The sequence below is a fragment of the Metopolophium dirhodum genome, chromosome 6 (genome assembly GCF_019925205.1).
Source record: "Metopolophium dirhodum isolate CAU chromosome 6, ASM1992520v1, whole genome shotgun sequence".
NCBI classification, from domain to species: Eukaryota; Metazoa; Arthropoda; class Insecta; order Hemiptera; family Aphididae; genus Metopolophium; species Metopolophium dirhodum.
The window spans coordinates 13,736,903-13,749,167 of NC_083565.1; positions in this window are offsets into that span (position 1 = coordinate 13,736,903).

Here is a 12,265-nt window from a genome sequence, read left to right on the forward strand (position 1 = left end):
TCACATAAGTTTAGGCTGGCACCTTAATGTAAATCAGTGCAATGCGATAGAGATGGATCTATCAATATTATAGATGCGATTTTCGTAGATTTATAATAATACAATATTCAGTATGCTCTTCGACCTCCGTCCATACGAAACATGAAGGAAACTGGAAAATACGCACCGTGTTGAATAGGTAAGCGACTGTGTTTTTTTTAGTCGAAACGTATCGTCGTCGGTTTCGCCGCCGTCCAGTGGGCATTGACACGCACAAGCGAATCGTTTTGAGATACCCTGGTTATCGGCGGCGGCAGACTCATGACCTAGGGCAGCCGAGCGCATGTTAACCCGGTGTTTTTTTCTCATTTTTTATTTTATTATTATTATTATTATTATTATTGGTTCGACGTGGAAACAACAACCGGTCCACAAAAGTTGTTTTCGTCGTTGAGCAATCCCCCTAGTCAGGCCAACGCCGCGCGCACAGCACGCACACGCTGCCGTTAATTTTTTTCTTCTTCTTCTTCTTCTTCTTCCTGCAGCTCCTCGTCCCCTCTCGCGCAAGCCGATGCACTCCCCTTCTCCCTCTTTACCACTCTCTCTCTCTCTCTCTCTCTCTCTCTCTCATTATTATTTCATTCTTTGGTCTAAAACAAAACTATGTATATATACGTCACCGTCGCCGCCGCCACCGTCGTCGTCGTCGTCGTCGTCGGCGAAAAAAACCGTATAAAAAAACCAGTCCCATTGTACGAGAGGGCATAAACCCGACCGACTGTCGTTCTCTTTTTCTTCCCGTGTGTCAAACCCTCCGACGGCCGCCGGTGGTATTTGTCCAGTTTTTCGAGAAACCGGATTCGAATGCGTGTGTGTGTGTGTGTGTGTTTGCTGATACGGACAAACGTTTTTTTTTTTTTTTTATAAATACATAAGCAGCTTTAAGTGTCATTGTCCCCTCTCATGGTGCGATTATTATTATTACTACCCAAAACCCAAAGGGGTATTATCGATGTGTACCTACATTATGTAGGAGGTACCAGCTACTCCTCATCCCGCACTATGACGACTTGGAATGACCTTAATCACGTCATTAAATTACACACACGCATAATTTATATATGTATATAATAATATAAAAAAAAAAAAAACGATGTGCTTATAATATAATATTTTTTAATTTCAAACTGACAGTCTTCTATTTTTTTTTTTTTTTTGTTGTTTTCTAACTCTCGTAGGTAATTTATTATGTAGTATTATTATGTTAGTTTGACCAAAATCCTATTAGGTATAATAATATATACTCGATCAGACACAGTTTACCAAATAAAAAGTACCATAATATGATGTATGTATACAAATATACAATATACAATGTTATATGTAAAGGAACCTACCCATATATTAATTATAATATTATGACCAATGTTTTCAGTTATAAACTTTACAACAATCTAATTAAAAACCTAGTGTTATTGTAATGTTGTTAAATATAAATTGGTTTTTTGCGTAAACAAATTTGCAATGTTACAACAATTAATTAATTTAAATAATATATTAATTATTTCTAATCTATGAGATAATTAAAATTTTCAATACAATGCCTCATATCTACATTTTCTCATTTATACGATATTCAATACCTAATAATGCAGTACAATAACTGAGTATTATTGTTTTAACATTTTAATAACTACAGTTAAAAAGCTTAACATTTCACTATTTTTACTGTTTAGTGTTTATTATATTTTCTTATATAATAAGTACACTATACATTCTTATATATTTACTAATGGGGTTTCGAAAAAATAGATTAGGATAGGTAGAAAATATTGTTTTTTTTATAGATAAGAAGGTATCTATAGAGATATATTATTTAAAATTACTTATGTCAAAAAATAGGTAGTGAAATACTAGGTAAAAATTTCTTTTTTCTTTTTACCATAACTATTTTATAACAATGACAGTCACAGTTTTTTTTAATTTATTAAGTTTGTTAAACTTATTTTATATTGTTTAAACTTATACCCAATTCAATATTTTTATTGATTTTAGAAAAAGTTAGAAAATTATTACCTACCTATATAATAGTAGGTATATGCTTAATGAAAAAATGGCGGGCAAGCGAGTACCACTCTGCAGCAGAACAGTTTGTATTAAGTGGGTCACTGTAATGGATGGGTTAAATTTGAATTCAATGATAAATCGTTACATATGAAAAACGATTCTGAACGAAAATGGTCTATACAGCCTATATTAGGTACCAAGACAAGTATATTTTAGACTGCTATAAATTTAATTTATTTTACTATTATTAATACGATAGGTTGAAATATTTTTTGCCTGATTATTTTGAAATATGCGGCGAGTTTTCAATTTTACTTCTCAATACTAGATTCAATTTTCTACAAAAAACAACCATCAAAATTGAAAATTAAAGCATTATTTCGATTACCTACTTATCTTGTATACTGCAGACACACAATAAAAACACACACATCATAATATTATCTAAAATCAATACATTAATCGCTCCGCTCAGAATCTAAAATGCAAGTAAGAAATAAGCATAGCCAATTATAACTAAATATGAGTTTATTTTTAATTATCGAAATTATTTTAATAAAAACATTTAAAAATGTAAATAACCAATTGAATTTCAAAACTACAATTTATTATTCTTAAAGTATTTTAAAATATAAGTATAGAAACAGTAATCAAAGATACTGTTAACATTTCTATTTTTAGAGTAAAATATTTTAAATTTTAATATTAATTATGTATTTAGGTGTATGCATGTAATGTACTTTGCACCTACATGTTTGACAATCGTTATTTAAATGTAAGGAAAATTACATGAATGGCTACAAAGAAACTATCAAAGAAAAAAGAAAAAGCTAAACTCAGTATTTATTTTTATACATTATATACATATATTGTTAATTTGTATTTTAAAATAAAGTATTTTTCGGAAATTTTATAAAATGTTCGTCATTTTCCAAATAATGAAGCTGAAAACTGTAAAGACGATTAGGTACCTGCACTCGGAAACAGTTTAACGGTTTTCAATGCGATGGCAATTGCTTATAAATGTAATATGAAAGCCCACTCCACTCTAACATACTCTTAAAAGTAGCCTACCCAATGGATAAAGAACCCTCTACGTATCACGTATGAAATAGGTCCACCCTTTTAGTATTTACCTTATTTTCCTCACATGGATACAAACGTATTAAATATTTATGACCTGTTATTTTTAACCCAAGATCATAGTTATTATATGATGTGCTTATTACTTCGATGTTGATTTGAAAGTTATTCGATATTTTTTATACAAATTATTTATGAAGAACACGATATTATATTTGTATTGCCTACCTATTTAATATTGATTACACGTCTTATCTATGTTTTTCAATATTAACAACACATCTCGGTTTATTATTTTTTTTTTTTTGTTTAGATAATAACATATTATATCGTTTTATATTATACTGATAATGTATAAATGGTAAAGAAAAGAGTTGTACCTTTTGTATAATATATGTGCCTACATCATTGATGATAACCAATTTTTTTCTTTAAATTTCTACATCATAAAAACTAATTTGTGTATTATTTTTCTACTTACAACTAGGTTAACTATAGTTCTATAATTAGCAAATACGTAGGTATATAAGATAATGAATTAAAATAATAGCATATAGGATAATTAAAATATGTCTAGCGCTAAACAGTAATATAATAATACATTAATTCTCAACAGTTTTCAAATATATAATAAATTGCTATATTAATTAAAATAAGATTATGACGCAAATAAAAATTTATAAACCCGTATATTCGTACCTTCCCCTGTGAATTGACAACAAACATTCTATGCAAATATCAAGACACTATATTGAGTTTGAAACACTATTTTTATATTATAATTGATATGGGCTATTACAAAGCATGTATTCAGCGTGTATGCAAATTCGCGCATTTCGTTTCGCAACCACACTGCATTTACTTTATAGTTTACACATCATTTTCCATTAGATTTACCATATATTATATACCTACATGTTTATGCTAATACACGATTGACATTCGAACGTGTACGGTTATAAGGACGTACATATTATATAGTTTATAAATATAATAATACAGTTCGGTATCCTCACTCTTAAGCGTTTCTTTGGACATCTCACCTATCGTGAAAAGTGCAGTTCCACGGCGAACACGAATCGACTGAAATATTCACAAACGACACCGAGCCTACCCGAATCCGATTCCTCTTTTGTGCCGGATGAACCCCACGAGGGTCTGACACGCGGTTCCCCTGTGGCGTTCTGCAGTGTGTGTTGAAAGAAGATTGTTTGCACAATACCCGCGATTTGTGCCCGAGGGGCACGCAATAGTCCCTTCAATTTTCAGTAGGTACATTCATAATTTCAAAGCTATATATAGGAAGGAAACATAAAAAAAGAAGCGGGAAAAAAAATTGTCGTTCACCCCTCTCAAGTTCGACGAACTCTGTGCCTATGAAGTTTACTTGCATATGATGCACACACATACAGACCCACACACGCACAATGATATAATACGTGTGTGCGTAAGTATTCATATTTTTTCGTTTTTGTAAAATGTATTATTAAGGAAAAAAATTGTTTTGTTTTTTTATTTTTATTTTTGAATTTGAAGTGTAAAAGCAATTAACAACATAAAATTCACAGGACGATGTACCATCGTAATCGTAAACTTCCATGTTCAAGCTACTAAATTAATAATAATGTTATCGTGAGCCATAAAACTAGTTTTAATGAAACTTAATCATTTATCTGCCTGTTTTGAATACAGACGAATACGTCGGAATAATTTGTAAAACTTTTTAATTGAATATTTTTATATTAAAACATAATACTATTACGGAACTTATATTGTATAGTATACACGGATGTATAGCTGATGTCAGAAATTCATATGAATCAATATCTATTGACCCGGTTTGGTTTTAACAAATTTTATTAAAAATAGTTTTTATAAAATTTCTTTTTAGTAAAATATTTTAAATATTTACATGCACCATTATTCATGATTCAACGTAGGTTATAACTTGAACGCATATTTCTAATGATTATAAATTATTGTTAAATAAATTATAAATTAATTTTTTTTTTGTTTTCTTCAAATCTATAGACTTACTAACTTCTAAAAACTTATCAGTTATAATAAGTTTTCAACAAATATTAACAATGTTTTTGAAAAATCTTTGTTTGCAACAAAATGATATATTTACATAATATAACATTTAAACAATAAAATCTCTCTTATTAAAAACATTTAAAAACTTTTGGAATGAATCATCGTTTGGAAAATATTTTATGATTTATTCGATCTATGATAAAACTAATTACATTATCATCTATCAATACGGTGTTTTGTTTATTTCTATGATTATAAGTTATATTATAACACTAAAATTACCGCAATTTGTTTTCTTAACACAAAAGTTTAAGCAAAAGTTTTATATCATTCATATATATATTACTTATAAAATTATATATAATGGTGGATCAATACATTAAAATAGGTCACATTTTATACTGGGTCTGATGAACTTTTAAAATAGCGTTGAAATAAGAAAAATAAATCTGCCAGTGTTACTGACTGGTTATACACAGAGTAGTTGATGAGCGTTCGTACTTCTTTTCGTTCGCCAGCCCGGAGCAAAGTATATAATAATGACGATCGTAATATTATTTTTAGTTTTAATGGAAATATGAACAAAATAATATGTCTTTGAAATGGTCAAGATTCTGAAGTTTTTTTTTGCGTATGTACTATCGTTTCGTTGGCTTCTATAATAATCGGTGAAAATTTCGAGTTATTTCTAATATAATTATAATATAAGTAGTCATTGTTTATTATTTTCTGAATTAAATTGATTCAACTGCAGGTCTATCAAAATCAACGTTTAATGTTGATAACGAATACTGAATACTACGAGTTTGCTGTAAATTGCAAGTACCTTGTTTTTCAGTGTTTGTATTTAATTTTCAGGAAAAATACTGGAAGCGTTTTAATAAGAAATGAATGCGCCACTTATAATGGGATCACCTGAAACTTAAGTAGCACTCTAGTAACGATAAAATAAAGATGTGATTACAAAACAATAGTCCAGATCGCAATCGTACAGAAACCACACACTATAAAAGTGTATTATAAGCTATAATAGATACAACCAAACGAATTATAAAATACTTAATTTTAAATTAATTTGTAAAAACACTGCAACGCTTCTACTCTCCAAGCCGTTTTTCTAACTTTTTTTCGAATCTGTATTTAGCTAAAGAACTCGGAATTATTCATATTTTATCGCTCAGAAAGAATTTCGCCCACTATACTATATTATATTATACTTGTTTATACTTAATTTTCCGGAGAAAGTGGGAATTCGAGTTTTCTATAGTTTTTAATAACGTACAGTTTATTAAAACTATTTTACCGACGCACTGAACTAAAAACAAATATTTTTAAATTCTTTACCTGCAGTCGTGTATGGTCATTGCTCAGTACTATAATACAAACATTTTAAACTCGCAGCTGTGACGGCACCTTAAACTGCTCGTTATCTAGGTAGGTGGTACGTATATAAATGGCTCGTGTAATATTATTATATATATATTATTATTACAATGCGTAGAGGTATATTATATATTATTATAATATAAGTCCCGCGATAAATTTTTTTCTCGCATTTTTCGCCGTACTCCGTGTAACCCTACACTAACCGTTCATAATTTTCCCTGACCCCTCGCTTCATCCGATATAGACTTCCCAAAGCGATTACGTGGTAATTGAATACTCCGCCGCGTCGCACTGTCCGCACGCCACTCCGGCACAGTGGAACGAATTTTTTTTTTCATATATTTTTCACACGTCACATTAGATTACCCACTTAAACTTATTAATTAACGACGACAAAATGCGAAAGAAACGCGTTAATTAAAGAAACGATATTTATTTCTGTTTTTTCAAGACCAGAAGAAAACGATATAATATTATCCATAGTATATGTACCGCGCAGCCTGCGCATAGCATAATATGTTCAAAAGGAAACGATAATTATTATGATTGCCGTCTGGCTTGAACTAACTACCCAGGTATAATATTGGTATGATTCAGTTGACGAGTTAAAGTACACGAAAAAAAAATGTATTATTTTTTTTTTTTTGACCAGTAAATCCCAAGAGTTTGTATAACTACCACAGGAATAAATTAAATAATATTATTATATGTTTATATAAGCCAAAAAAATTAAACTCTAAATATCCATATAGATAATCAATGCCATAATTTATTGAGTATAATATTTTAAATGCTTTTCAGAGTATAAGCATCGCTGTAGTACTTGAATAATTTTAAAAAGACTGATACTTTATCTTTTTTCGTGTTATATCAAAACTATAAAGGGGGACTGGTGAACTGCGTTTTCTCGGCCACTTAGACTGGTATATACTATTTACTATCATTACGTATTTTACATATTATTATAAAATAACTGCAAAAGTGATATTTGCATTTAAAAGAAATTAGAACTATATAGGTACTGCTTTAACAATATTTAAAACGTATCCATAGATAGAAGTCCCATAAATATTGTTGGTAGTATGTGTAGGTATAATGAGTACACGTTGAATTTCTCGCTGTATTTATCGTAAGCTTTATATGCTATCATTATCTGCAATAAGTGCAGCAGTATCACATTGTTACGGTTTTTATTTCTTTTTGAAATCGAAGCTATATAATAATATACGCGCGACGCACACCAAACGTATTTTACAATAATTAATTATATAGACGTTCCTAATTATTTTCATCGTATATATATATATATGTTTTCTACTGTACATTATACGATTTGTACCTATAGAATCTTAAACGAACTGCTGCAGCACGGTTAACCAGTAAATAGTTACAGACAATTTTTTTTCACCGTGAATATAAGAATGCGGTTCTCTGCCATTCCAAATCGAACTGCGAGCACATCAAATGAAAAGTATTATTGCCTTAAATAAAATAAAACTCCACTATTTTGCCATTGAACACGGGATTTTGTTTCCTCAGCTGCATGTTATATATATTATTGTTGTATCCGTTTGATTGTATCGGATTTAATCGAAAAACCACAATTTGAGTGGTTCCACAGTTTATTTGCCGGACGTTTACGACAGAAATGTATAGAAACGATTTCGTTAGTCAGTCGACGTGTAGCGTATACATTATTTTTTTTTTTAAATAAAACGGAAAAACTAAACTACCACAAAATGTTCTATAACGAAATTCATATTGGTAGGTATAATGTATACTTAACGTCATAAAAATAGTTTATTGCATGCGCATGCTGGTCTCACTTCGCATGTATATATAAGAATACATTAAGAACGATAAAACGTAACATTAGCTGATGAATTTATTATAGCCTGCAGGTATATATAATATTTAATATGTGGGACATAGAACAAAGTATATAGAAACGTCGAATGGCGATAAATCATTGTTTTAAAATGCATTACGAAAATCGCACTAAAAAAACCACGAACGCGCACAATAGTGCATCGTATATCACGAGGCTTGGAGGCTATATAGGTATGCGAGGTGCCTATATTCAGGTGAGTCCTCGTCGATACACTCGAGTACAACACCGATACAATACGTTTACCTTATAATACAATAATTATTATAACGTCTATTATCGTGCGCGAGTCTATATAGACCTAAACGAAATAGGAAGAATTTATATTATATATTATATTTTCCGACGAATAATATTACAGGTAGACATATTAATATTATAGTATAGATACGATGCCTAGTCATAATGTACACAGAGCTGCACTGCAACAGACGTTTATTATTATAATCTATGTGTGATTTTTTTTTTTTATCCATACGAACAATACATGCCCCGGCGCCGTTATATTATTATCTATATATATATATATATATTAGACGGAAACAAGTTCAGATCATTTTCCGTGAACGACTTAAACGGTCGATTTGCCGCCTATTTTTTTCCTTCTCGCCAAATCAACTATAACGGCCGGCGGAGTATCTATATACGCGCATACTATGTAGGTACTTATTATCATAAACTAGGTACCTATACTGTTGCATTTGATGGATGAAAGTGTCGCCGATGAGTGAGTCTTTTTTCCAAGACTCGTGTAAAAATATAGGTATGCGAGGTACCTATATTCAGGTGAGTCCTCGTCGATACACTCGAGTACAACACCGATACAATACGTTTACTTTATAATACAATAATTATTATAACGTCTATTATCGGGCGCGGGTCTATATAGACCTAAACGAAATAGGAAGAATTTATATTATATATTATATTTTCCGACAAATAATTACAGGTAGACATATTAATATTATAGTATAGATACGATACCTAGTCATAATGTACACAGAGCTGCACTGCAACAGACGTTTATTATTATAATCTATGTGTGATTTTTTTTTTTATCCATACGAACAATACATACCCCGGCGCCGTTATATTATTATCTATATATATATATATATTAGACGGAAACAAGTTCAGATCATTTTCCGTGAACGACTTAAACGGTCGATTTGCCGCCTATTTTTTCCCATCTCCAGAAATCAACTATAGCGGCCGGCGGAGTACCTATATACGCGCATTTATCGTAAAAAACGTTTACGTATAATTTTCCATGGCCGTTATTTTGCGTTCAACCGTTTTAGCTGTCGTGTACAACATTTTCCAACATAAAAAACGAACGTCGTACATACTTAACTAGGTAGTTAGTAGTTACCTACTATACCTATTTTTATTTGAAATAGAATAATTTTTATTTGCGATATTATATATGGCACGGCGAATCGCGTGGAAGTACACAGGTACGAAAAACGTTTCATACAAAAATCGTTAAATAAGTTTTATTGTTATCGTAATTAATTAATTATTCGCATAATATTATGTAGGTACTTATTGGTGATTAACTAGGTACCTGTTACATTTGTTAGATGAAAGTGTCGCTGACGAGTGAGTCTTTTTTCGAAGACTTCTGTGTACATTAGTGCTGCACTGCAGCAGACATTTATTATTATAATCTATGTGTGATTTTTTTTTTTTATTATTCATACAAACAATACATGCCCCGGCGCTGTTATAATATTATCTATATATATATATAAAGATATATATATATTAGACGGAAACGAGTTCGGGTCATTTTCCGTGAACGACTTAAACGGTCGATTGGCCGTCTATTTTTTCCCCTCTCGAGAAATCAACTATAACGGCCGGCGGAGCATTTATCGTAAAAAAACGTTTACGTATAATTTCCCATGCCCGTTATTTTGCATTCAAACATTTTAGCTGTCGTGTACAACATTTTCCAACATAAAAAACAAACGTCGTACGCATATTATACTTATTACTAGTTAGTAGTTACTATAACTATTTTTATTTCAAATAGAATAATTCGTATTTGTAATATTATAGCACGACGATGACGATTTGCGTGGAAGTACACAGGTACGAAACACGTTTCATACAAAAATCGATAAATTAGTTTTATTGTTATTGTAATTAATTATTCGCACACTATGTAGGTACTTATTATAATTAACTAGGTACCTATACTGTTACATTGATAGATGAAAGTATCGCCGATGAGTGAGTCTTTTTGCCAAGACTTGTGTAAAAATATTTAAGACTAACAAAAAAATATATCCTTACTGCGCAATAAACATAATGTACTTATAAAGTATAGATCAAGTATATGACAGTTACAAATAATAATAATAATTTTAATGTGTCGCGATTGTGTCTACATTATAATTATATTATAATAATATGAATTCGTAGAACGATTAAATACAAGATTTTATTTTAGCGTATTTGCAGCTGTTTCGAAATACTTGAGCTGCAGATTGCATTTTGTCTTACAAATCTAAATTATTTACGATGTAAACGTTGTTCGCTTAAAATCGTATTTTTACAGTCATAAACCGATAACGACCACCGACAATGGAGAGGGAGGTATTATTTATTATATATGTTTATGCATATATAGTACATACACTTCATGTACATTACACCGGAAAGCGTATCAAACTAGAAACTTTGATTTTTACAATGCACGGCGAATGAGCAATAAGAAAAACTATCGGACGTTTTATGATTTAATATAATAATATATTATATTAGAGCGAGGTCGAGTAAAATTTGTTATGACATCATGTATATAGAGGAGTGGTGCTTTTTGACAAGTCTCACAAAAGTCACAAAAAGAAACGCGTAATTACTTATATAATAATATAACACATGACACTGCGTAGTTCATATTGTTCATAAGCCCGTGTCGTCAGTAGCGTACTTACGATTTTTTTCGAGGGTGGTGTAATATTATAAAGAATAATTTTATAAGCCTCCATATAGAATACTGAAAAACAAATAAAAAGCAGATCAAACAACACCCAAATAAAACCTCGTTTATATACCAAACAACAAAATACGAAAAACATACTTCTATGTCCAAGAAAATTTATAGAAATGGAAAATATTATAAATTTCCAGTGGGGTGGAAATTCTCTATACCACCCCCACGAAAACTGCCACCATCAATGCGACACTTCGTGTTTCCCAGACTGCAGTAGGTACAATAGAACCTCGATTATCCGAACTGATTGGGACCGCACCTATAGTTCGTATACAGGAATTTTTTTTTAAAAAAATTTTAATTTTTTTAAAACATAGAACTATACACATACTATATTATATATTATTATGTATTACATATTTATTATTATAATATTAACTCGAGGACCTCGCCTCAACTTGATGCTAACCTTAATATTTTGACTTTTTGATATGAAATGGTTTGAACGGGAATTGAGTTTTCAGTAAAATCTTAGGTCAGTGTATCAGTAATAAAAAGTTCGGCAGTTCCTATTATTATTTATTGAAACAAACCACGGAACTTTGGCGATGATACGAAGGTGATGATATATTATCTTATAACGTAATATTTTGTTGGAGGGTTTATTTTTAATCAAGTCTCATTACAGGTTGTAACACAATATTCAGAACGACCGTATTTCCAACATATAAGTATTATAGACGAACATATTATATATATAATATGATTACGTACATACGTAACCGGCGTGCAAATTATATAATATATAGATTTGAAATGTCGAGATTAAACGAGGTCAGGGGTGGTGTGCCAAAATATTTTTATTCGTAGTTAGCCCTAAT